Source organism: Physeter macrocephalus, chromosome 4 (assembly GCF_002837175.3).
Source record: "Physeter macrocephalus isolate SW-GA chromosome 4, ASM283717v5, whole genome shotgun sequence".
NCBI lineage: Eukaryota > Metazoa > Chordata > Mammalia > Artiodactyla > Physeteridae > Physeter > Physeter macrocephalus.
In genome coordinates, this window is record NC_041217.1 from 34182909 (window position 1) to 34206855 (window position 23947).

At 46.6% G+C, this 23947-nt stretch overlaps 1 long non-coding RNA gene across 1 annotated transcript in view; it reads right to left on the bottom strand.

Annotated features, from left to right (window-relative positions):
* Positions 1-157: 157 nt before the first annotated feature.
* LOC114485998 (uncharacterized) overlaps positions 158-23947 on the bottom strand; it is a 27550-nt gene continuing 3760 nt past the window's right edge. Inside the window, exons 2-3 of the long non-coding RNA XR_003679240.1 lie at positions 1938-2004; positions 158-280 (exon numbers count right to left, since the gene is read on the bottom strand). This is a non-coding gene — a long non-coding RNA (uncharacterized lncRNA). The remainder of the gene's footprint in view (positions 281-1937; positions 2005-23947) is intronic.

A 23947-nucleotide genomic window follows, 5' to 3' on the forward strand; every position in this document is an offset into this window, starting at 1 on the left:
GGTGTGAGAGTGAGTGTATGGGTGTCAGTGCCTGTGTGTCAGTGTGTGTGACGTGTGTGCAAGGTAGCATGTGAACAAGGGTGTGAGGGTGTGAGCCTGTGCGTACGCGTACCGTGCAAGTGTGGTGGGTGTGAATGTGTAAGGAGGCTCCCCAGCCTGTCGGGCCCTGCATTCCCCACAAGGGCCCTTTTGACTTGATCCCGTTGCTGTCCTGGGGTGATGAGGGCTGATGAGACAGAGATCATGTTTCCAGCGGGTCCCGCAGTGGGCTTCAGGTTCCCTAGAGAGAGAATCCTTTCTGGTTAAAAGGACTGACAGCTCCCAGCCTGTCTTCCCCCCTCAGGCCGCATCCCATGAGTATGCGTGTTGTGTAGCTGCCCACAGCATACCGTGGGTTCACTGCACGTGGGACTCCGGGGGTTCATGGAGCCGACCCCAGGTGCACATGTCTCACTGCGCATGGGCGGTTTCTGCCTCTCTGGATGAAGATGTTCTCATCCCGCGAGGATTCTGGACATGGCCTTTGAGCCTTTGTCAGGAGCTCTGTGGCCCCCTTGGGAATCGAGTCCACTGCCCTGGTCACCGGGGCCTCTGCCTCTCCCAGCCCCATGGAAGGTATGTTTGGGCTTCAGGGGACGGGGTGGTGAGGAGGGCTGGCCCACAGAGCCCGGGAGCAGTGTCAGAATTGTCTGGGGGTTTTGTCAAAACCCAGATTTCTAGGCCTACCTCACATGTATGGAGTCAGAACCCACGGGGCGGGGCCGGAGTTCTGCGTTCTCTCCAAGAGCTCCAGATGCTTTTGCTATTTAGCCAGTTTGGGGGCACTAGGCCAGGAGGACAGGGTCTTACATGGTGGAGTGAACACAGAAAGCTCGGGGCAGTGACCTTTCCCAGCCCTCACAGTCCCCGGAGCTGGTTTCCCCAGCGTGCCCTTCCTTCCCCCTCTAACACACATCAGAAATTCTCAGGGGGCCTTGGGAAAAGTGAGCAAGTCACGACCTTCAGTCTGCTCCGCTGGATGTGTCAAGGCAGCTGCTTTTGCCCAAGGGGCCCAGGCTGGAGCTGAGGGGGCCGAGAAAGCGCTCGGGCCGCAGCTCTGCACTCACCAAGGGATGATTTTGTCCTGGGCACCTTGGCTTTGCCCCAGGCAGCTTCGCCAGTGAGGGAGCCAGTCATCCAGCCCGCAGCCAGGGGTGGCCCTGACAAATGGCTGCCAGCCAGCCTCCAGTGTTGTTTGGCTCCAGGGCATGGCTGTCTCCAACAGGAAGCCTTTAATCTCCACGGCGGGAATCTCGAGTTCAGAGGGACCAGCTTCCCTCTCCAGGGAGCTCAGTGGAATTGTGCAACCTGGGCCTTTGCAAGGAGAACCCCCTTTCATCTGAGCCTGTCAAGGGTCTTGTTATCCATGAGGCTTGGGAACAGAGGCAACACGCACCGTCTGTGTACACGCCGTTTGGCTGTGGCTCTGGGAATTGATGGACAAAAGCAGATGGGGGGAGGCGGGTGCCTAGGCTGGAGGCGGGTGGCTGGAGGGCCCACAATCATCTGGGATGGGGCGCTTTCCAGAAAGTGTCCCTGCTCTCCACAACCGGCTTCAGACACTGCCACATCCCAGTGGGGAGACTCCCAAGAATGGGAATTCCCTTAGATGGGGTGGAAACTGTGTCTTTTTCAGCCTCTGTTCAGGGCTTCATAGGTCTCCACGGGGGGCTCTTCATAAGCACCAGCTCCCTGTCTCTTCCCCCAAAGAGCAGAGCCCAAGGAGATGCTCTTTCTGGTTGATGCTGAGGAGAGGGGAGGCCAGGTTTAGAGGACTCTGACCCCCATTCCCCAGAGAAACCAACATGGAGGATATCTCTGTGTGGTTAAATGACCCCACAAGGTACACTCACTCATTCGCTCATTCATTCGACACACATTTACTGAGGGCTTCTTACACATTCCAGCCTCTGGGGAACAGCAGTGGACAAGCAACAGAGTCCTGTTCTTTCGGAGTTTACATTCCTATGGGTGAGAGGGGAGGGAGGAAATAAACAAGTTAATACATAATGTAATGTGAGTTAGCGAAAAGGGCTATGAAAAAAATTAAGGCAGGGCTTCTTTGGTGGCGCAGTGGTTGAGAGTCCGCCTGCCGTTGCAGGGAACACGGGTTCGTGCCCCGATCCGGGAGGATCCCACATGCCGCGGAGCGGCTGGGCCCGTGAGCCGTGGCCGCTGAGCCTGCGCATCCGGAGCCTGTGCTCCGCGACGGGAGAGGCCACAACAGTGAGGGGCCCGCGTACCACAAAAAAAAAAAAAAAAAATTAAGGCAGAGTAAAGACAGAGGAGAAGGGCTATTTTCAACAGGGTAGTTGGGGAAAGAGGCTCAAGAAGGGTTGACTTTATTACACCTTTTTTTTCCTGGTGTTAAGAATTTTCTGGACTCTGTCATTGTCCCCACCACTTGAAGTTCTTAGAAATCAGAGGTTAAAGTACCCATTGAGACCCCTTCTTTGTTCCCTCACTACCCCTTTTGTACAAAACTTTCCTGAGAATCAAATATTCCTGTATCTAAATTCACCAACCATAAGCCACAGAACTTTTGTGATGTGATCAAAATTGGCAGGCTGATATTGTATCTGTTACATTTAAGGCCACTTCATTCAAACCTGGGGCTGAGAGTAAGTTCTGCTCATATCACCATGGGCTTTAGGTCGCTCTCTTTAACTTTTGCTCTCCTGAACGGACACTTTGGGATCAGCCCTGCCTGGTCCCCAGCTTTCAGGAGGGTGGAAGGGCAAAGTGTAATCTGGGATAAGAGAAGGTCTGCCCGGAGGCCGGTCAGCCAGTGCTGACAGTGGGCACCCCCAGACTAATGGGCATTTAATCAGGGCGTTCAATCAAGGCACAGTGCTTTCCTGGAGAGGCAGTGGGTATGGTGGATTTACAGGCAGAGTTGTGGCTGGAGTCCCTGCTGCCCTGTGGCTTAGACGGGGCACCAACTTGGGAATCAAGCAGACCCAGGATCAAGTCATGGCACTACTTACTGGGTTGCCTCTGTTTCTCTGAGCCTCAGTTTCCTCATCTGTAGAATAAGGATCTTTACCTATCATAAAAAACTGTAGGTCCCTGGCATATGTTAGCCACTTAATAAGTGATATTGGCTGTGGCTCCTTCAGCAAATAGCTTAATCTCTCTCAGCTTTGATTCTCCATCTGTGAAAGCAAGATATCAATATCCTGGACTCATGGGGTTATCGTGAGAATGGGAAGATATCTGTAAAATCGCCTGTCACGGGGCCTGGGGTTCAACAAGGTGTGTCTAATCTACAATGGGAGCTCGTCCTAGAGTGAGTTGGCAGGTAGACAGGTGTGCAGAGGGGCATAAACGCTGCCCACGCAGCTCTCCACGCCCCAGGGGACAGGCATTCTTCCCTGGCCACCGGCTTAGTCCATGAGGAAGATGGACTTTCTGGATGTTTTTGCCGATTTAAATTCTGGTTTCAGAATGGGAACTGACAACACCTGTAACGCACCAGCTGAACAGATCACATACTCGAAGGAGGGCAGGGTGGGGTGCACCAGAGGTTGGTGAAAAGTGCACTCTCACAGCTCCACTTCCCCTGCTGGAGAGATGGTTCTGCTTCTCCAAGTTCATCATTAGCCTTTCCATCTGCTGACTCATTCTCACACAGCTCAAGCCCCGGAAAGTTGAGTGTGTGGAAGGAGGCCTATTAATAGCCTTTTCCTGGGACACTCATCCTGGCTATTTCTAAGACAGTTTGAATGCAAGCCCTGATGCCCTACCCCTCCTTCTCGCCCCCATCCCACCAGCATGCGCCTCAGAGATGAGAAGCAACAGTTCTAGGTGCCGGGGAGTGCCCAGCAGGCTCTGGAGCTTCCATTCTGTCGCGTCTAGATTTGTTGGGATTTCAAAATGGTGGCCTGTTAATTCTGGCCAGAGAGCAAGGCATGGGGGCCATCCTCCTCTAGTGTTGACAGAGGGCTCCACGAGGATCCCCACTCAGCCACTGCACGCGAGGCTGTAGCAGGTGAGCAGGAGGGTGCAGAACACGCCCTCGGAAATGTCCCGAGGCCCGGCAGAGGGCAGGAAGCCTGGGAGGCAGAAAGCAGCAGGGCCAGCCAGCACGGCTGGATTTGTGTGGGGAGAGGCTCTGTGGGCCCTGGGCTTCTGCCCACTCTAGGGCGCAACCAGAACCCTGCTAGGCAAACGGGTCACAGGGCCCAGAAAGCACCTGCACTGTGTGTGGCATGGGGGCCGTGATGCTGGCTGCTTCCTCCCTGACCAGAGCCACACAGAGCAACCCGCCTAGGGAGCAACATCCGCTGCAGGGGAGGATGTTACTGGAGGAAACAGAATTTGGGACGGGACAAACTGAGGTCCTCGGGCAGGCTTGAAGAGCTAAGAAGGGGTCCAGCTTCTTGGACTCCGTACTGGGAAGTGGCTGGCATGTTCTCCATGGGACCTTTTGCATGGGTGGCTGAATAAGAGGCAGCCCTGGGCAGTCCAGAGCACGGTTTTGCGGGGCTCAGCTTTACTGCTCGTTAGCTGTGTGACCCTGGTCAAGACGTGACTCCTCTCTGGGCCTCACTTTCTTCAACTATAAAAAGATAGTGTTCCAAGATGAGTTCCAAGGTCTCTCGCAGACCTGACGTTCCTACTTTGTGCTTCGTGTTATGTGCCTACTCAGAAAAAGTAGCTCTGAGAAGAGAGAGGCACAGCCAAGTGGGTCAGGAGATGGACTGGCGGACTAAACGAGGGACAAAGAGGGGAGGGTTGTAGGTTCTCTCCTTCCCTTGGAAGCCCTCTCCATCCCTTATCACTAGAAAGCCTTGCCCTCTCTTGCTGCACCTCGCTGGCAGGTGCATTCCTGTGCTGGCAAACAGTCCAGCGTGTGGCTTTTCTGGGCCTGAGGCATGCCTTCCGCCTTCAGGCGCTGTCAGCTGAACTTAGGCTTCCTCTTCCACCCCTCTCTGGCCCACAGCTCTTCCTTTTTCCTCCAGCGCCTCTTTGTTCAAGTCAGGATTCAGAAGGCTGCAGCGACAGGAGGACCCCGTGGAGGAATGAAAGTGATGGGAAGGGGGTCTGGGTAATGAACAGAAGCTTGGTTTATTGCGATGGGGGTGGTGGGAAGACAGGCAGAGGTGGGGGAGCCTCGGAGCTGGAAGGGACCTTGGCAGAATACGTGAGCTCTTCCCCAGCTCCCAGCAACCAGCAAGACCTGCGTAGCTCCAAGGAAGTCTTCTGCCTTCACTTCTCCATCTTTAAAGTGGACAAACCTGCCCCTTCCTGCCTCAGGAGGCAGTTGGGAGTGTTCGCGTGGCCCTTAAACAGCCTGCTGCTTCACTGGCCCTGGCAGGGAGTCAGGGAGGGGGGCACAGGCACCTCCAACAGGGGAGTGTCACTGGGGACCCGGGAGTGGAGCCAAGGATCCAGAAGGCTCATAGATCAGAATTTGGAAACATTCAGAAAGATACATTGTTGTGTCAGATAGGATGCTTCCAGTTGCTCATAAAGAAAACCCCACTAAACCCTGGTTAAACTCTAACAGGAATGGACTGGCTCATGTTTGGGAAAAGTCAGCACGTGAGGCAGGCTTCAGGCAAGGCCCAATCCAGAGTTCAAAGACCACAACAATGACCTTGCATCTGTGCCTTTCCATTCTTCTTCTGAAGGAGGTGTCATCCTAAGTCCACCAGCCTGGCTCTAAGTCAATCTGCCAAACAACCAATTTGCCAAAAACATAACTGAAGGAATATTCTTTTTTAAAACTGTCAATGAAAATGCGTATATTTTTAATTTGATTCAGTAATTGGCTTTCAGGAAATTGTTTTTAGGCAAATTGCCCTGCTCTCAGCTATTCTTGAGAATGAAGATTGCTGGTAGCAGCCCTTAGAATTATATTAACTTCTCTGTTTATGTCCAAGAGGGAAAAAAAGGGCCTCTGTGTCTCAGCCTGACAAGCAGAAATCCCGTGGCTCACTCTGGTGGGTCATCTGGGCTCAAAGACCATTCCCTGAGCCAATGACATTGGCCTGGAAAATATGCTGGCTGGTGCGGACCTATCTCCACAGCTTTTCCTGAACCGGTCACTAGGACTGGGGTGATGGGGCATCGCTGGGGGGGCTTAAGCCATTCAAACCCTGCTCCTCAGGCTGGGGTAGGTGAAATCATACCCTGGGTACAAGGCTGGGAGATTCACTGGAAAGACTTTGGTGGTCACAGGTGCGGAGAAGGCATGCCGATTACAGCTGGGGACAGTCTTGAGTAGCCAGCCAAAGGGACTGGACTTTATTCTATAGGCAGTCAGGAGACACTGGAGTTTTTCAGAGCTGAGATGTAACCTCTTCCAAGTGGTATTTTAGGAAGGTTAGTCTGACTATAGAATGGTTAGGAGGAGGGGAAAGCCTTGCAAACCAGTGGGGTCACTAGAGAGTACAGGAGGTTAGGCAATGAGGACTGAAACCAGGAAATTAGAGTCAAAAAGGAAAGAGGGGGGCAACTAGGAAGTGTTTCGAAAGAAGCAATAGGAGTGTCTCATTAGACATTAGGGAAGTGGATGGGTGCTGGCAGGAGTCAAAAATGACCCCACGGTCTCTGACCTGGTTAAAATTTTGGAGTATCTGTCCCATGTCCTTAACCCCTTCTCTGAGAACTGTCCCCTCACTCTAGCCTGGAGTCCCATTGCTTTGGCAGCCTAGCACTCCTCCCATTTCTGGGGATGGAACCTTCCCTCCTCTGGGAACTGCCCACTCCCCACCATCCCTCCATGGTTAATGCGGAGGCCACTGTGCTCACACACAAGCCCTGTCTACGGGCACCTGACCTGAAATGGAACTATCACACCTCTTCCTCAGCTTGGCACTAGAACTGAGAAAGTGATGTCTGTCTCTCTCTGGGAGGTTGAAGATAGGATAGGCAAGTCTGTGACCTGCTACTGGCCTTGTTCTTCTACATGGACCGAGGAGCACAGGAAGCCAGTCTGCAATATGGAGAAGAATGTCACAGATGCAGATGTGGCTTCCAAGAATGCGCCTGGGAGATGCTGCCTGGATCCCTGAAGGCTGTCAATGTTCTGCATGTACTTCCTGTTCCTGGGCTCTGTGAGACACCCTCTGGCTTCTTCATATACATTTTTAGCAACTAGTTCTGAAGTCGGGAAACCAGGAGGGGCTGCTGATGCTAAAGTGAAACTGCGTCAACGTGGAACTTATTTGCATTGCCAGTGAGTTTCCTGGAGGTATTCAAAATGCACCATCATGTGGAGATGTCATAAGGAAATGCCAACACTTGGTGAGCAGACCCTTAAGTAAAGAAGGAAGCCATGGGAGTAGTGAGATCTCCCAGAGAGAAGGTGTGGAGAGAAGGTCAGAGGAAACTTGCAGAACAACCACATTTAGAGATTGGAAGGTTTAAGAAGATAAGAGATAGAAGGCAAAGAGACAGAAGGATTTACCAGAGAGTACGGGGAGCTAGGATGGTAGCGTCCAAAGAATCCAAGGGAAGAGTAAATACAAGAATTTTTTTTGATGGAGATTTACTTTCTGATTCAAATTTTAATTTTAATTAAAAGGCTCAAGAATTGCCAATTCAATTTTGAAAAATAAGAACATCTTGACAAAACAAGTGTCAAACTGACCTTACTATCATTCTCAATTAAATGCTCTTAAACCAATTAGATTTTAGGCAAGGTGTGAGATACATGAGAATAGTTTTACAAAATAATAAAAGAGGGCTTCCCTGGTGGCACAGTGGTTAAGAATCCGCCTGCGAATGCAGGGGACACGGGTTTGAGCGCTGGTCTGGGGAGGTCCCACATGCCGCGGAGCAATTAAGCCCATGCGCCACAACTACTGCGCCTGCACTCTAGAGCCCCTGAACCACAACTACTGAGCCTGCGAGCCACAACTACTGAGCCCACATGCCACAACTCCTGAAGCCCGCATGCCTAGAGCCCATGCTCCACAACAAGAGAAGCCACCACAATGAGAAGCCTGTGCACCACAACAAAGAGCAGCCCGTGCTCGCAGCAGCTAGAGAAAGCCCATGCGCAGCAACAGACCCAACGCAACCATAAATAAATAAGTTCATTATAAAATAATAAAAGATCCTCAGATACAGAAAAGTTATGGTGTTTGGCAAACAAATGAAATAACTGGTAAATTCAAGGATCTTAACCAACAAGGAAATACGGGTGATTTCAGGCTGGATTTGGGGTTGGTTGATTCAGCAGCTCAGTAACGTTACTTAGAATCCATGTTCTGTCCACTTCTCTGCTCTGCTGCACGTGGCACTGGATTCATCTAAGTAAGGGTGGACTCCTCCCTTGGCTGAGCAACTGGAAGGGCAGAAGAGAGATAGCGAAGTTTTTTCCTCTCTCCCTTACTCGTGGAATCTAACCTTCTCTCTGCAATCTGATTGGGCCATTTTAGATCATGTGCACACCCCTAACCCAGTAAGACTCACTAGAGAAATGCCCTTTACTGATTGGCTTGGACCAATCAGGAGCCACTCCTTACGTTGGGGGTGGGATCAGCATCCCCGGAAGTTCCTGGCAGTGTAGAGGATGGCAGCTCCACCTGAGGCTCCAGGGAGCATGCCCAAGGTCTTGTTGGGGAGGAAGAGAGGGGATTGGAAGCGTCAGAGGCAATGAACAGTCCCCTACAAGTGGCCCACAAGGCCTGCATGAGCTGGCCCTGCCTTACCTTGCTCTTGCTCGATGCGCTTTGTAAAATTCCCAGGACATACTGAATTTCTTTCTCCCTCATGATCTTTTCATAGGCTGATACTTTTGTGGGGAATAGTTGCCACGATATTTGATATTTGATAGTTGCCTAATTCCTGTTCTTATGTCATCTCACTTAAATGTTATTCTTTTTTTTTTTTTCTTTTTTTTTTTTTGCGGTACGCGGGCCTCTCACTGTTGTGGCCTCTCCCATTGCGGAGCACAGGCACCGGACGTGCAGGCTCAGCGGCCATGGCTCACGGGCCCAGCTGCTCCGCGGCATGTGGGATCTTCCCGGACCAGGGCTCGAACCCATGTCCTCTGTGTTGGCAGGTGGATTCTTAACCACTGCGCCACCAGGGAAGTCCTCCAAATCCACTAAGATTTCAAAAACAAAATTTCAAAGGGAGGAAGCAGCAGTGGTCTTCTGTGATAAATTATCGACTTATTTTCCAGTTGCCCTGGCTGCTTCTCTTGGAGGGAGGCATTGGTGAGAACCTGACTCTCAGGTCTGATGTCCATGACAGGCTTTGAGACAGGGAATACTTAAGTCTTTTTTTTGTGGGGAGGTGGGGGAGGGGAAGGGTAGTTTTGGACTTTGAAAAGAAAAAAAAAGAAGGAAAATGTGGTTAGAATGCCAAGTTAAAATCTGTAAACTGGCAAGGTGGAAGCATATATCCACCTACTTTATAGGGACATCATGGAATCAAAATCAGAGGAATGTGCTGTGCAAATACAAAGGATGTAATTTAATAGTTTCCAAATGGTCTTTCTTGTGTATTGAAATAAAAAAATAAAAGACTTGTTTGTATTTATCCTTCTCACTTCTGCTGAATGAACATATTTCACCCAAGGAAAGCAAAACTAGACAGGTCCTGTTTAATTGCACAATCGGATAGTAATACACTGTTTTTGAAGATAAACGCTTTATGACCTCAGAATGAATCAGCTCTCGGTGCAAGGAGACATGAATCCAGAGGCAGGAATGCCTGCTGTCCGCTGCCTGTGGTGTGGTTGTAGCCAGTGGGGCTGAGCTTCACGGTCACACAGTTTACAAGCTGGATTAGCAAGAATATATGAACTTGGAGTTCATTCTCTTTGTCTTTCCTAAATTCTGTTCAGGAAGCTAGGTGTTGTGGGTATGAAATCCTATTGGGGTGAAAGCTCATATTGATAATGACACTCTTAATAATAGCTAACATTTATTGTACACCTCTCACGGGTCAGACACTGGGCTAGGCGCTTTTTGCCCCCATCTTTGGAGCCCTCCCCACACTACCATGAAGTGTATTTTATCATTTTTCTCATTTTGCAAATAAGGACGCGGGCAGAGAGCAGTTTAGTCACTTGCCCAAGATCACACAGCTGGGGTTTAAACCGAAATGTGCCTGGCTCAAAAGCGGCTTTTGAGAAACTCACGAGCTGATGTTTCACTTACTGGCCCCTTGTAAGGCCCTGTGCCTAATTTTGTGTTCATAATTGTGTGTTCTTTTTCTTAAAGAGGGCCCCCAAAGTATGTTTGCTGTAGTCCTCACAAAGCCTGGCTCCATCCCTGGCTTCACTTCAGAGCCTTCATTCTTAATCTCCAAACTATAGTTTCTAACCAATCATAAATAACCTGAACGTCAAGGACTATCTAATTTCCAGCCCAAAGTCGGTGCTCAATTCAACCCAAGGTTTTAATGAAAGCATAGATGACTGACCATGCTGTAGGTTGACCATTACTGTAGGTTGAAAACCATGGGATAGATTAAAACACTGGGAAGTCAGAGCACCTTGCGAGCCCTTAAAAGAAACGGATTCTTTCCTGACGTAGAGTAGCAGCCGAGCTTTCGCCAGTGCCATAGGCAGATGGGAAGTGTAGATTCCTCTCTATATCCCTTTATTATTGGCAAATCCCAGAGAATCCCACACTGGTGCATTTGCAGTGACTTCCTTTTTGCAGGCACTTCCGTAAGAGATGCTTCATTTCACTGATCTTATCCAATTTACAAAAAGAGACAAACAAAGGAAGTCCCTGAGGTGGCTGAGATTCAGTGCACCTAAGTGGATAAACAACATAATTGCAATCGCCTACCCTGATGAAAGCACCATGCTCAGGGCTGGCTTTGAACAAGTAGTTCTAGTTTTGCAAGAGTTTGCTACTGTCTTTTCAAGGAAAGGCTAGGAGGAAATGTGTTGAAAACAAAAGTTTTGGTTTAGACACAGATGGTAAGGGTTGATACCTATTGGAAGTAACTACTGAAGGAAGTCAGAGAATGTATGTTCCTTGTGCCTCAAATGTAATCTTGTCTCCAAGCAAGGAGGCTGGGGAGTTAGTTCTTCAGGACTCTTCCCACCGGGAAATTCCAGCGTCCTAATGGGATGCATTTTCCCCATGATTTATGCTGAACTATGTGTCAGAATGGGGAGATTCTAAAGAGAATGGACTACACTTGAGAACAATTAGTGGTGGTTCTGAGGATCACCTATGCTTTTCTGGATCCTCTATCCACAGGTTTCATGCAGTTGTGCTCACCTGACCCAGGGGAATTTGGCCCACCTGGGTCTTGATGGCTTGCACACAAAGGAAATGACTAGGTAGTATATATAAATTAAGGCGAGAGGTATGTGCTCTTGTCTGTAAGAGTGGAACAATTAGCAAAGTCACAAATTGTCTGTTTATCAGATATTAAGGCTACTCATGGTTTAGTTTTAGGAACTTGTCGCCTTGGTAAGAGGTAACATGACCTAAAATAGGTGGCTTTCTACACAAATCAGCAAATTTAATGTAACTCCAGCTGATATCCTAATGGAATAAAAAGGAGGAGGAAGAGGAGAAGGAGAAGCAGATTAAGAAGAGCAATAAGATAATGAGGGAGTCACTTTCCTTTTCATATATGAATACACATGACAATGTTCAGATACATATGTGGTAATTAAAAGTATGACCCAGAAATCCCACTCCTGGGTATTTATCCAAGTGAAATGAAGAACTATAGTCACACAAAAGCTGAATATTTACAGCACCTTTATTCATCAGCTTCTTTATTCCAGAAGCTGGAAACAGTTCAAATGTCCCTCAGTTGGGGAATGAATAAACAGACTGCCACACATTCATACAGTGGATTACAGCTCAGCAATAAAATGGAAGGAACAACTGATACATGCAACTACATGGAAGAATCGTAAGGACATTGTGCTGAGTGAAAGAAGCCAGACTCAAAAGGCTACATACTGTATGATTCCATTTATATACCATTCTGGAAAAGGCAAAACAGGGACAGAAAACACATCAGTGATTGCTGGTGGTTAAAGGGAGAGGTGAGATTTGACTGCAACAGGGCAGCATGAGGGAATTTGGGGGAATGATGGAACTTCTCTATCTTGATTGTGGTGGTTACACAACTCTATGCATTGGGCAAAACTCAGAACTGTATATCCCAAGGAGTGAATTTTACTGTATGTCAACTGAAAAATAAAATAAACCAGTGTTACACTAGTACAAGTATGGACAGATCAACAGAACAGCATAGTGAGCTAGAAATCAAATGAAACATAGTTAACTAGTTTTGCTAAAGATGGCATTTTAAATCCATGGGGAAAAGATGCATTATTTAATAAACGGTGTTGGGAAAACTGGTCCTTATCATTACAAAAGATACCTACTTCATTCCTTAAATCAAAATAAATTCTAGAAGGATTAAAGATGTAAATGGGAACAAAAGTGAGAATAGTAGAGGAAAATAGATTTTTTAAATTAATGTTGGAGTGGGGAAGGACTTTTTAAGGATGATATAAAAGCCAGAAACAATTAAGAAAAAAACCCAAATTGACTGTATAAAACATTTTTAAGAACTCAGTAAAACAAGCAAACAATAACTATTAATTAGTCAACAGACAAATGACAAAGTAGGAAAAACATCCACAGCATACATGATAGTCAGAGATATCTGTAGTGGATGCTGGGGTGCATCACCCAGATCCCACCTACAGTACTGGGGTCTCCCCAGCTGTTGGGAGTGTAGGTGTCTAACAGCTCACAGCTGGGCTCCTCTTCTACAACTGTCCTCAGCTGCAGGGAGCCACTTTGCATGGTCATCCCCCCTTCCTGGGGACAGCTCTCATCCAATGACTGGTCAGTAAAGGAGTATAAAGACCTGGTCCTCTGGCCTCAAGACAGAACTGTGAAAGGCACCTCAGCTCCTGAGTTCCCCATGGGGGTCAACTGAGTGAGGCCTCCTGCCCAATCCTGCTTTTTTTTTTTTTCACGCCCTCTTAGGTCTTGATCCCAAGGGATAAACTCCTGCATGGGAATCTGTCTCAGAGTCAAGTTTCTGGAAATTTCAACCTGGGATAATATCCTTAATATGTAAAAAACTTTTATAAATCAACCAGAAAATAGATAAATGAGCAAAAGACATAAACAGTTAGTTTTTTATAGGCACCATAATTAAAACTACCTGTGCCTTTTGTCACAGCAGTTTCACTTCCAGGATTTATCACAGAGAAATAATCTCACAAGTGTGTAAAGCTATATGGTCAAGGCTGTCCATGGGAGCATTGTTTATAATAGTGAAAAATTGAAAGCAATGTTCATCAATTGGTTAAATAAATATCATACTGTGTGGTTATTAAAAACAATGATTTAGATATTTATAAACATGAAAAAATGCTCAACATTCAAATATATTTCTTAAAATACATTCTGTAAAATAGATTGCACAATACACAACACATATATAAAATTAAAAACGGTCTGGAAGTTACAGAAAAGATTTTAGTAGTTAGTATTTTTTAGGATTATAAGGGATGGTTATTTTCTTCCTTGTACTTCGCTATATTTTCTGAAAAATTTTTATAATGTATAAGTATTACTTGCATAACCAGAAAAAAAAGTTATTTTTGAAAGAATCCTGTTGGATAAGACTTTTGTATAAAATTTAAGCATATTTTCATTTTCACATTTCCATTTATTTCAACTAAAGCAAAATAATTACCCACAATATTAACCTTAACAGTGATGTATAGACAAAAATCTTAATTTGTGGCTTTGCTGTTCATATTAATCCATGAAAGTCACATACTACCTGGGTTGGACACCTGCTGTCTCTGTGTTTGTTTTGCCTGAGCAGTATCTAGTCTCATATTTCAGGTAAGGGGCCTGGTTTGCCTTTGGGGAACCTTCCCTCCCCCTCCGGAAGCCAAGAGATTCCTGCGAGGCTGACCCTACAGCCCCGGTGGAGGAGTACATCACCCATCCACAGCTCCCAACTCTCTAGCCACGAGGGCATTCAGGAGGCTCATGTGTCCTGAGCCAGTCCAATGAGAGTCAACCATGGGACTTTTGTGACGACTACTGGGAAAGCAATATTTGCTTTCAACTGGGGTTGCTAAGCTGGTCACAGAGAAGCTTGGAGAACTGCTGCTGAGTATGAAGTCAACACAGAACAAAACAGAGCAGAGAGATGGAGAGAGAAACATTCCTGAAGGCAGTGTTGGTGTCTTTCAATCCAGCTGTGCTCAAAGATTAATTCCTGGACTTTTCAGTTACATGGACCAATACAGTCTCCATTTTTGCTTAAGCCTGTTTGAGTTGAGTATCCTTAGCATCTCAGAGGATGTGGTATTGTACCCATCCTACTATACCTCTATGGAAGGCAAAATCCTATTCATTTGTTCAGTCTTTCACTCATTCAATTAAAATGTACGGAGCACTACTATCTTAGCTCAGGCTGCCATAACAAAACCATAGACCGAATGGTTTAAACAGAAACTTATTTCTTGCAATTCTAGGGGCTAGAAGTCCAAGATCAAACTGCTGGCAAGGTAGGTTTCATTCTGAGGCCTACAGAATGAAGGCTTGCAGGTGGCTGCCATCTGTATGTGTGCTCCCATGGCTTTTTCTCCGTGCATGCTGAGACAGAGAGCAAGCTCTCTGGTGTCGCTTCTTATAAGGGTACTAATTGCATCATAAAAGCCCCACCTTCACGACTTCATCTAACCTTAATGACCTCCCAAAGGCCCCGTCTCCAAATCCCATCAAATTGGGGGTTAGGGCTCCAACATACGAATTTTGGCGCATAGACACTCAGTCTATAAGTACCTGGGACCCACCATATGCCAGTAACTATGCTAATCCTAGGAAAACAGGGGAGAAAACACAATCTCTGCTCTTAACAAGAGGGGTACACTTGGTGGGAACTCAACCCCAGTGAGTGGTCCTTGGGGATGCCAGAGTCTCTTCCCAGGTGCCTTCCCAGCTGCCTTTAAGCAGAAGGTGGACCATCTTTTTTTTTCTCTCTGGACACTCTCTCCTGCTGGAGAAGTAGCGTCTGCCTTCTCTTTGGCTCTCTCTGGCATTCCTTTTTTTTTTTTTTTTTTTTTTTTTTTAAATTACGTGCTAGTAACCTGCTTCATTTTATTTATTTATTTATTTTTGGCTGCGTTGGGTCTTCGTTTCTGTGCGTGGGCTTTCTCTAGTTGAGTCAAGCGGGGGCCGCTCTTCATCACAGTGCGCGGGCCTCTCACTGTCGCGGCCTCTTTTGTTGCGGAGCACAGGCTCCAGACGCGCAGGCTCAGTAGTTGTGGCTCACGGGCCTAGGTGCTCCGCGGCTGTATGTGTGCTCCCATGGCTTTTTCTCCGTGCATGCTGAGACAGAGAGCAAGCTCTCTGGTGTCGCTTCTTATAAGGGTACTAATTGCATCATAAAAGCCCCACCTTCACGACTTCATCTAACCTTAATGACCTCCCAAAGGCCCCGTCTCCAAATCCCATCAAATTGGGGGTTAGGGCTCCAACATACGAATTTTGGCGCATAGACACTCAGTCTATAAGTACCTGGGACCCACCATATGCCAGTAACTATGCTAATCCTAGGAAAACAGGGGAGAAAACACAATCTCTGCTCTTAACAAGAGGGGTACACTTGGTGGGAACTCAACCCCAGTGAGTGGTCCTTGGGGATGCCAGAGTCTCTTCCCAGGTGCCTTCCCAGCTGCCTTTAAGCAGAAGGTGGACCATCTTTTTTTTTCTCTCTGGACACTCTCTCCTGCTGGAGAAGTAGCGTCTGCCTTCTCTTTGGCTCTCTCTGGCATTCCTTTTTTTTTTTTTTTTTTTTTTTTTTTAAATTACGTGCTAGTAACCTGCTTCATTTTATTTATTTATTTATTTTTGGCTGCGTTGGGTCTTCGTTTCTGTGCGTGGGCTTTCTCTAGTTGAGTCAAGCGGGGGCCGCTCTTCATCACAGTGCGCGGGCCTCTCACTGTCGCGGCCTCTTTTGTTGCGGAGCACAGGCTCCAGACGCGCAGGCTCAGTAGTTGTGGCTCACGGGCCTAGGTGCTCCGCGGCATGTGGGATCTTCCCAGACCAGGGCTCGAACCCGTGTCCCCTGCTTTGGCAGGCAGATTCTCAACCACTGCGCCACCAGGGAAGCCCTGGCATTCCTTTTTTGGGGAACTCTTCCAGTTGTCTGTCAAGTCAAACAGGCTACAGCTGCCCCTAACTGGGAGGCCTGAGGTGGGCGGTCTGGACCAGCTGTGCTCCTGGTAGCGGCACAAATGCCCTTTCGCCCTGGAATCCTGCTCCTTGTGCTATTTTCTTATTGCCTGGACTGTCCTCTCCTCTGGACATGGTGAGAACCAGCCTTGGGGGTGGACTTATGTAAAAAGGCTAAAGGAAAAAAGCTGCCTCATGCCTAAGTCAGAGGGGTTCTGTGTGAACTCAGTCCAGCCTAGACAACGGGCTCCACGTTAGGGGTCGGGGCCCGTGGCTCAGAGATGCAGTCCTTGCTGTCACCTTGTTCTCTGAGCATGGGTTTCCCTTGAGGACCTCATGGAGAGGGGCTGCTGGCCAGAGGACGGGGTCTGGGCCTTCCTGGGCTCCCTGCCAGATAATCTCACACCCGCAGATGTGTGTAAGACCTTCGAAGGAAAGTGCTCAGATGAGAAAACCGTTGTGAGTGTAACCCTTTTCAACATCTCTAGCTCGGCCAGATGGCTTTCTCAGAGGTCCCTGTTAGAGAACCCAGGCGGTTGTAGATCACATCTCCAGAAGGGGAGAAGAAGCATTCTCAGCAGATTCCATTAGGATAAAGGGAACTCGTGAGGTCATGTCTGGTAATTATAGAATTATCTTAATTATTTTTTTAATGTAGTCAAGGCTTGAGCACACCGGCATTTTCATTAGACAGTATAAACTTTCAAAACCAATCCCCAACACTACAGTCGAAACTGCACAAACAGGCAGTGAGCCCCTGACCACACTTGGAGATGGAGGGCCCTAAGCTGAGCTAAGGGATAAACTGTCAGCTGTATGGAGCTACCTACAGACTTTCGTCTTTCCTCTCAATCCTGGAGAATCAATCTTAATCCAGCGGTCCTTTTTTTTGGTGTGCACATCAGAACCTCCTGGGCAGCTTTTGCAAACTTCACTTATCCAGTCCTCACCTTTAGAGACTGATTCTGTAGGTCTGGGTGGGGCCCCAGCATCTGAATTACACCAATGAATCTCTAAATTAGCAGAGGCAGAACCAAGACCTGGAGAGAGAAAGGAATTTGTTTAAGGTGGCAAGGACTATTTGTCAGAGCCAGGCCTAGCAGCCAGGTTTCCTGACTCTGATCCAGTGCTCTTTTTACTATGTAAGTAGAAGAACAAAGAAACAGGCATTCTTACCCAAACTGCCTAGTTGTCCTCTGTTACCCAAGTGCCCACCTTGAAGAGTGGAGTGTGGCTCCAGTCTGTGCCTGGGAGCACTGCTCAGTGATCTCTACCTCTGCCGAACAGACAGACCTGCCATTTGGGTAACAGCTGCCAGATAAATCTGTCCTTCATTTCCAAAGACAAGGCCACTTGCCCTTTGTATTCCACTGTGGCAGACAAGATAGGGAAATGTGTGACACATGTCTCCTCTTGCTTCTGTACATGAACTCTTAATGCCCTGTGGTTTGTGGTTGTGGCCACTCATTTATAAAACCTGGCTCTCAAAGTCACGGTCAGCCCAAAGTCTTCGATGAAGAAGAACGCACCATTTATGCTATAGCTTCCCAGAGGGGCCTGTCGGCTGCTGGCCTTTCCTAGTGGTCAAGTTTGAATGTGGGCATTTTCACTGAATGCGGGAGACACATCCCACAACATCAGTCAAGACATAAGTATTTGTTGAGAGATAGTACACCTCCAGCATCGTGCTTATGTTTAACTCATGCTGTAGTTAAAAGGCATTTCAGGGTGTTGCGGGAACAGAATGTAAACTCCTCAGAACTCTCTTTTGGAAAAACAAGGTCCCCTATCTGCAGCACGCCTAAGAGTGCACTAAAATGCATTACTCCTGGAGGAAAATATCCTTTGGATACCCTGGAAAACTTCATCCAACCTCTCTCCACTAGGCCTATCTGCAGGAGCTCAGCCACACACCATTAACAACCGTCTCAAAAGTGCCACCTTATTTAGAAGAAATCTGGCCACTGCAAATCATACAGCTTCCTGACCCCTTGGACTTGCCACCCATTACAACCACCGGTGATTTACAGTTGAGGAAATCTAGAGACTGAGTGGAGTGATTAAAGCCCAGTCAAGGTCACTCACATGGAGTTCAGAGTACAATCAGAGCAGAATGGAAACTTGCTGGGTTTCTAGAATCAAAGGACACTAAAGCTGGAAGGCATTTCAAGAGGTCATTTGGCTCACTTGCTTCACTGCAGGTGACCAATGAAAGCGGCCAAGACTACTGATTGTCTGGGGGCAAAGGCTTCATAATGCCTCCAACCTCTTGGTTCAAGTGTGTACTTCCCTACAGTTCTTCCTTAAGTCTAACCAAACACTCTCTTGCTGTAACTCTTTCTGTCATCCCAACCAGTGTGTCATGGAGAGAACAGGGCTTCTCTATTGTGAGGCCTCACTTGTTCTTTTGAAGAGTCAGTTCCAGGGGAGCCTTGAAAGACCCTCTCAGAGAGGCTCTGTGGGGAGCTTCTGCAGGCAAAGGCAGACTAGTCTGTATTTTTGGCTTTTTTGTGCTTTGCCTGAATGCCAGACAATTGCACTTCCCTGATCCACCCTCTTCAAGGATTATTTTCCCCAGAGAAGAGAAGGCTGGAGACAAATCAACAGAACACAAATACAGAAGATAGTGAGCCACGGTACCCACAACCTAGGAAACTGCAGTGACAGCTTTCAGGTTAGCCTGATGGAAGGGATTTTTCTCATTCTGAGGGCTATTATTAAAGTAAAATCTGATCTAGAGGGAGGCTGTGGCACCTCCTTCCCAGGAAGACTTACAAACGGGAGAAGTTCTCAACACAGGGATGATTTCCCCGTGCTCCCCAGTGGGAGAAGAAAGAAAGAGAAATTTTTCTTGGACTCTTTCCAACTTTGCAGTGGCTCTTCCCCTGGTCTGAAAAAGCACCAGTTCTGAGCATTTTGAAAGATCAGTTTGTGTGAGGCAACTAATAAGCAAACTGCAGCTCGATGAGATTCCCTTTGAATTTGGCTCTCACCCTGCATTAAACCAGCATGGACAAGCCTAAAATGAGATGGCTCTTAGATGGCACCCTGGAAAAACTTTGAAAGCTAAAATCTGACATTTTTCTTCTTGATATTTCCCCACCCTACTGCCTCCTTCCATTAGACTGTGCAGTGGGGGAGATGCAAAGTTCTAAGATTATTCCCACGTATAGGATTTGATTTTGTTAAGTCTCCTTTGGGATAAACTATTCACTAACATTTGCATCAATTGCTCCTGAATCACTGCCTAGCAGGAAATGCTTCAATTGTGAGAAGTATTTCTCTTAAGCCAGTTCTCCCTAAAGGTAAAATGAGATATTTCAAATTCTATGTAGACAAGCTTTAAAGAAAAAAATATGACAAATCTATAGACTGTTCTTTACATCGACACTTTTCAGAACACTTTTCACCAATCTCTTCCAATCTACCAACAAGCATGTCCATCAATTAGGAAGAACTGACTGAGGCAGGCTTTAGGCCATGCAGTGTGGGCTTTACCCCAACGTATAAGGTTTAGTCCCTGCCCTTAAAAAGTGTCCAAGCTAGGGGGCTACAAGACTCACACATTTAGGTGCTAAGAGGTGTTAGTAATTTAGTGGATTAAAGTAGTCAGGAAGATTTTATTAAAGGGTGGGCAGCCAGAAATGGCTTTCAAGAAAGGGCAGATTTGGGAGAAGCAGAGCAAAAAATAAACAAATAGAAATAAACGGGGGGTTGGGAGGAGGAAGGTAGAAAGTAAATTACGAAAATTTGAACTAGCATTTAAATACTTTTCGGGCTTTCCTGGTGGTGCAGTGGTTGAGAGTCCGCCTGCCGATGCAGGAGACATGGGTTCGTGCCCCGGTCTGGGAGGAACCCACATGCCGCGGAGTGGCTGGGCCCGTGAGCCATGGCCGCTGGGCCTGCGCGTCCAGAGCCTGTGCTCCGCAACGGGAGAGGCCACAGCAGTGAGAGGCCCGCGTACCGAAAAATAAAAATAAAAAAATAATAAATAAATACTTTTCATTACAGATCATTTCAATCACATAAGAAGATGCAGAAGCCCCACGTACTCATCACTTATCGTTTCATGACCAATCTTGCTTCATTTATGCCCCCAACCCACTTTCCTCCACATACATGGATTATTTTGAAGCAAATCCCAGACATCATAGCATTCCATCTATAAATATTTCAGTATTTTACTAGCATTTTGATGTAAGCAGGGTCAAATTATACAGGTCAGAATGTGCTTCAAAAAACAGCTCCAAACCAAAAATCTTGACACAACGAAAAGATCCCCCAAGCCTCAGCCAGTGGCACGTTTATCCCCAGTTCTATTTGGTTCCACAACATCTTAGCACATCAGAAGAATCCTTAATTTTTTTTCTTCTTGGAGGAGGTTGAAATAAAATGTATATGTCCAGAAATATACGCTTTTTGCTATAATGCTTGGACCTTAATGGAATGTTGGAAACATATGGACAAACACTTGTCCCTGTACATCTGCTGCAACTTAAGTATATTTCTTTATTCTATTTTCAACATAGCTTAGAGTGGTATTTCAGGAAGACATGCCTTTCTTAAACCAGAGTCCAACAAAAATGGCCAGTGGAATCTGAGGATGGTGGGGCAGTCTGGGGCCAGGAGGTAACAGCATAGCTGGGGAGGGGAGAGAACAGGGTAGGGTGGGGCAGAGAGGGCACAGAGACTCTCAGGGCTCCTGCTGGATGTGAAACTGAGTGGGAGGCAAAGAATGAAAGTGGAGCATGTTAGTTAATCTTGGAACGAGGATGAGTCATACAGAAAATGAGATACTTTCCCACTGATGCTTTGAATAATACCCCTTGACTGGGAAAAGAAACCAACTGAATGTTGCTTTGCATTTAAATACTTTTCGGGCTTTCCTGGTGGTGCAGTGGTTGAGAGTCCGCCTGCCGATGCAGGAGACATGGGTTCGTGCCCCGGTCTGGGAGGAACCCACATGCCGCGGAGTGGCTGGGCCCGTGAGCCATGGCCGCTGGGCCTGCGCGTCCAGAGCCTGTGCTCCGCAACGGGAGAGGCCACAGCAGTGAGAGGCCCGCGTACCGAAAAATAAAAATAAAAAAATAATAAATAAATACTTTTCATTACAGATCATTTCAATCACATAAGAAGATGCAGAAGCCCCACGTACTCATCACTTATCGTTTCATGACCAATCTTGCTTCATTTATGCCCCCAACCCACTTTCCTCCACATACATGGATTATTTTGAAGCAAATCCCAGACATCATAGCATTCCATCTATAAATATTTCAGTATTTTACTAGCATTTTGATGTAAGCAGGGTCAAATTATACAGGTCAGAATGTGCTTCAAAAAACAGCTCCAAACCAAAAATCTTGACACAACGAAAAGATCCCCCAAGCCTCAGCCAGTGGCACGTTTATCCCCAGTTCTATTTGGTTCCACAACATCTTAGCACATCAGAAGAATCCTTAATTTTTTTTCTTCTTGGAGGAGGTTGAAATAAAATGTATATGTCCAGAAATATACGCTTTTTGCTATAATGCTTGGACCTTAATGGAATGTTGGAAACATATGGACAAACACTTGTCCCTGTACATCTGCTGCAACTTAAGTATATTTCTTTATTCTATTTTCAACATAGCTTAGAGTGGTATTTCAGGAAGACATGCCTTTCTTAAACCAGAGTCCAACAAAAATGGCCAGTGGAATCTGAGGATGGTGGGGCAGTCTGGGGCCAGGAGGTAACAGCATAGCTGGGGAGGGGAGAGAACAGGGTAGGGTGGGGCAGAGAGGGCACAGAGACTCTCAGGGCTCCTGCTGGATGTGAAACTGAGTGGGAGGCAAAGAATGAAAGTGGAGCATGTTAGTTAATCTTGGAACGAGGATGAGTCATACAGAAAATGAGATACTTTCCCACTGATGCTTTGAATAATACCCCTTGACTGGGAAAAGAAACCAACTGAATGTTGCTTTTTTTTTTTTTTTTTTGGTCACGGGATCTTAGTTCCCTGTCTAGGGATTGAACCCTGCAGTGGAAGTACGGAGTCTTCACCACTGGACCACCAGGGAAGTCCCTGAATGTTGCTCTTGATTGTGGTAGAGATAGGCTGTGACACACAGAGTGTGTAGGTGAAGACTGGGCCCCCCCTCGGAGCTCTTCCACTCTTCCTGGGTGACCTGGAGCAGTCCATCTAACCTCTCAGGGTCTCAGACTCCTCATTTTCAGCTAAAGGAAAGTGGGGCTAGATTATCTCTGGATCCCTGGAGACCTACAATGTTCAACAATTCAGTTAATTGACATGTATTGTAAAAGGGCAGATAGATAAGAATCGGGGTGATTTTAGATGGTGGCTGCTAGCAGTAGGAAGCAGCAAGAGCAATTGAGAAAAGCCAGCTCATGTACAAGCTGTCATATGGGGAAATAAAATAATGGCACTAACCCACAAGCATCAAGTACTTATGTATCCGTTCTTCTATTAAGCAGTTTACATGCATTATCTAACTTAGATCTCACAACAGCCCTTTGCTTCTAATATTATCACACTATCATGAGGAACCTGAGGTACAGAAAGGGGTAAGTAATCTACCCAAGAAACACTGCCAATTAATCAGAAAGCCAGACTCAACCCAGGATCTATTTCAACTCCAAACCCTAACCACCACTACGTTCTCTCCTATTATGCTAGGGTACATAGAATAACTATTAAAGTCTTGTATTTTACCTTTCAATCGAAATCTAGAAATCTTCATTAAATATCTATCTGACACAGGAGCCAGTCTGAAGGAGGTCCCACTGGCTGAATCTGCGACAAATTCAGCACCAAAATTAAGTATAGTGATGAATTATAAACCACTGAAAAAAGAGGATTCATGAATGCCCTTACTGACGATAGATACATACATACATACATACATACATACATACATACATAGAATACTGAGGGTTGACTGATAAACGTGGAGGGAACACTGGAACCAGAAAATCATTTGGTAATCATCAGAATAAAGATGGGATCAGGCAGGAACTGTCAATGGATGCTAAATTTAAGGGGGGAATGTAAATAAGCAAGATATTTGCATGGTTTTTTTTAAAATTTTTAAATTTAATTTTATTTATTTTTTTATACAGCAGGTTCTTATTAGTCATCAATTTTATACACATCAGTGTATACATGTCAATCCCAATCGCCCAATTCAGCACACCACCATCCCCACCCCACCGTGGCTTTCCCCGCTTAGTGTCCATACATTTGTTCTCTATATCTGTGTCTCAACTTCTGCCCTGCAAACCGGTTCATCTGTACCATTTTTCTAGGTTCCACATACATGCGTTGATATATGATATTTGTTTTCCTCTTTCTGACTTACTTCACTCTGCATGACAGTTTCTAGATCCATCCACGTCTCAACAAATGACTCAATTTCATTGCTTTTTATGGCTGAGTAATATTCCATTGTATATACGTACCACAACTTCTTTATCCATTCGTCTGTCGATGGGCATTTAGGTTGCTTCTATGACCTGGCTATTGTAAATAGTGCTGCAATGAACATTGGGGTGCATGTGTCTTTTTGAATTCTGTTTTTTTCTGGGTATATGCCCAGTAGTGGGATTGCTGGATCATATGGTAATTCTATTTTTAGTTTTTTAAGGAACTTCCATACTGTTCTCCACAGTAGCTGTATCAATTTACATTCCCACCAACAGTGCAGGAGGGTTCCCGTTTCTCCACACCCTCTCCAGCATTTGTTGT